Genomic DNA, 3,595 nt, shown 5'->3' on the forward strand with positions numbered 1-3,595 from the left:
TTCGCGCAAAAATCGCGCGCTTCGGGGCTGGTGGGATTTGAACTCGTGACCTCACTCTCACGCGTAACCTCCTCTACCACTACGCCTCACACTTACTTGTGTCTATAATGGATCCATACTTGATTTATAGTGCAAGTCCACATTATATGTTTTGAGGATTGATGCTCTTGTCCAGGTTTTGAATGGGGCTCATGGATTAATGTTAACATGTAACCAGCGAGTTCCCATATTTTGATGTGAATATTTATCCTTTCCTGTTGTAGTCATTAAATTCGCAGTGGTTGAAATAATTCTGGGAAGCTCTTCATATTGGGTTTAAATTTGCACTGATTGGGATTTCTTTTCCTAGCTTTAGCATGTTTTTCTTTACTAATACCATTCCAAAAATAATCCAGGGTCTATATTTTAAGCCTGAAACTATTCTTTCCAGTGTTACAAGCAAAAAATAATTTGATTTATTCTTTCCAATTCATTTCAGCTCATTGGTGAAAGTACTGTATGGAGCTAGCGCACTAAACCCAACAAGTGCTCGACATCGTCCTCTTCTCAGTGCTTGCAGCCAACAGAATCTAGTACTGCAGGTACACGCCTCTGCCCTCACAAAGACTCATGGATAAATCATGGATCAATAGTGATGCTAGACACACAAAGTCATACTTACAAGGAGTCAACAGTTTCCTAGCTTTTGCTTTTAGGAATTCAGCGGTAGGGAACAAGATACTATGCCCTTGCAGAAAGTGTGTTAACTCGTTTTGGAGAGACTCGAGTGATATACGGGAGCACTTGATATGTGATGGGTTTCTACAAGGGTACACAACTTGGAACTTACATGGGGAAGCTAGTTCCTCTTATGTGAATACCGACAATGGTGATGGTGTTGATCTTGTGGAAGAGTCTAGTGAAGAGGATGACATCTCTGCATTGCTTAGAGATCTAGCTGGTGGTTTAGATGATAGAGGTGATTTCGAGGACAATAGTTCTGTTGAGCTTCCTAAAGAGCTAGTTAACCTCCAAAAGTTGGTGGAAGCCAATAGTCAAGAATTATTTCCTAATTCCAACAAGTACACTAAACTGCGTTTCCTGATTAGGCTACTTCACATCAAGCTCCTTGGAGGATGGACAGACAAAAGTTTTGACCTTATACTAGATCTATTTAATGATGTCTTACCTGTGGGTTCAACACTACCCAAAAACTACTATGAAACTAAGAAATTGATTAAGTCCATTGGACTTGGGTACATTAGTATTCATGCTTGTGAGAATGATTGCATTCTATACTGGAAGGATCATAAAAAATCTGAATCATGCCCAAAGTGTAAGGTTTCACGTTGGAAATCAGCTAGGAAGAGTCTGGATGGGAAACATGTGTACAAGGTTCCTAAGAAGGTTCTTCGATACTTTCCGATAAAGAAAAGGCTCCAGAGATTGTTTCTATGTTCTAAAACGGCAAGTCTAACAAGATGGCATGATGAGGAGAGAACAAAAGATGATGTTCTTAGGCATCCTGCAGATTCTCCTCTTTGGAAAGACTTTGATCTTAAACATCCTGAGTTTGCTAAGGATGTGATACTATTTGCTATATTCAGATGCGAGTCAGCTGTGGCTAGGGGAACAGTTACTTCAACTAATCCAAAGACCATGGTAGGAGGTCAACCTCTTGGGAATGAATATTGTGAAGTAGTTGTTAATGTTGTGATGAAAAGGGATGCTATACTGCCTCGGCCATGGTGGGATTGAGACTATGGCTAGTGCTCTTAAGATGACAATTGCATGGCCCTACAATAAAGTAATAAATTATACTTGACATAATTTTCATTTTTCTTTGATCTCTGATGCATGACCAATGTTGCTAATTAAACCTATCTATGATAGATCAAGGAATGCAGGAAGAAGGCACCTGAACCTCCCAAGGGCACTACACGTAAGTCCCAACATTTGTACAAACCTAGTGACATCTGTCAGAGATAATTGATAGATACAACAATGACTTGTAGCTGAAATAGAAAACCTGCAGCAGGAGAAATTAAAATTACCACTATATTTTTTTCTCCTAAGTGGAAGCGATAATGGTGGCTTGTAAGCTGTTTTTTTCCAAACAGTAATAATCGACTAAATACAGAAGTCTAGAATGTGCTATCTGATTAGGCAGATCTGATTAGAAATTCATACTAACGACATGAATTAGTGCAAATATCATGCGTGCTAGCTTGGAAGGCATGTCTATGTCAAGCATGCTTTGATCAGTTTGAAAAACATAAAAGTGTTGAACTGTAAGGACGAAGGTAGTATGCTGATACTCATTCTATTTAGTATTCAATTTGAGTCGAATCGAAAAAATCAATTGTTGCTCGGAATATATCTTTAATCAAGCCTAAGAAGAGTTGTTGTGATGTGATATTGCTGATGGTTAAAACTTAACTGAAAGTTAAATTGATTAGAGGCATTTGTTTCAGTTAGGCGGAAATGAGGTCTACTGCTTTAGTACGTCAGTTCTACACATAGCTTGTCTACACCTAGCTGATTACATGGTTGCTCCTCTATATTTCAGGAAGTGCTGGGCAGATGCCTTTGTCTTGACTTTTTGGAAAATGATTCATGTGCTATAATTTTGGTAAGTTATTCCTTTTGTTTTTTTCGGTTCCTAGAAATGATTTTGTGCTCAAACCTTAGGCTGTGAAACAAAAAGTACTAGTATTGTTTGATGAGATCTGCACAATTGTGGCATAGGAAACCATGTAACATTCAGGTTGAGTTTCTAGAAAAAAATTGCGTACACTTGACTAATCTGTATAATGACTGATTTGTATAACAGCAATATATGTGTAAACTTGACTGATCTGTATAAAAACTTCACACAATTTCTCTACTTGCCTAATTACAAGGTTGTGATAATTTTCAGGAAGTGTTGGGCACAAGTGTTTGCTTGAGTTTATGGAAGGTGGCTGTACACATAACCTGGTGGATGTAATATGTGTTGGCAAGCCATTGCTTTTGGCTTTTGATTTCTTAGAAATGAATGTGTGCCCAAACCTTTTGGTGCTTGCTGGAAGAATTAATATTGCTTGTCGGGAGTACATTCATGTAACCATTTGGTGCTTGACTTTGGATGATTCAAACACTGTGTAAGACAATATTATATGTTATATGTATTGACCTTCACGAATTCATGTACATGTTTGTGTATCTTTATGTGATGTGATGAGATATGATACGTGTTAAATGTATTGTAATTGTATTTATTTATTTTTTTAGCACATTTATATTGTCCTGTTGAACAGTCTGACGCTATAAATAGATGTCAGGAGACCGTCTGACGGTAAATATGTTGTCTGACGCTAAAAGTTATCAACACTCTATCTGACGCTATATATATTCAGGCCAATGGACTGTCTGACGCTATAAGTGCTGTCTGACGCTAAAGATCTTTAGCGTCAGCACTTACAGCGTCTGCAGGAGTCTGACGGTATAAGTGTTTAGCGTCAGATCATCTGACTCTGTAGCCGCTTTTAGCGTCAGATTGTCTGGCGCGAATCTCGGTGTTGTGGTGTAGTGAGTCTTCTTGATGTAAGATAATTGCGCGGCACATTAATATCTC

At 38.4% G+C, this 3,595-nt stretch overlaps 1 long non-coding RNA gene across 1 annotated transcript; it reads left to right on the forward strand.

The window, feature by feature from the left end:
* Positions 1,728-3,034, forward strand: LOC110436822. The gene is made up of 4 exons (XR_002454677.1): positions 1,728-1,786; positions 1,873-1,921; positions 2,549-2,611; positions 2,900-3,034. It is a non-coding gene; the product is annotated as an uncharacterized LOC110436822 (long non-coding RNA).

This window comes from Sorghum bicolor, chromosome 7, assembly GCF_000003195.3.
Source record: "Sorghum bicolor cultivar BTx623 chromosome 7, Sorghum_bicolor_NCBIv3, whole genome shotgun sequence".
Classification (NCBI taxonomy): Eukaryota; Viridiplantae; Streptophyta; class Magnoliopsida; order Poales; family Poaceae; genus Sorghum; species Sorghum bicolor.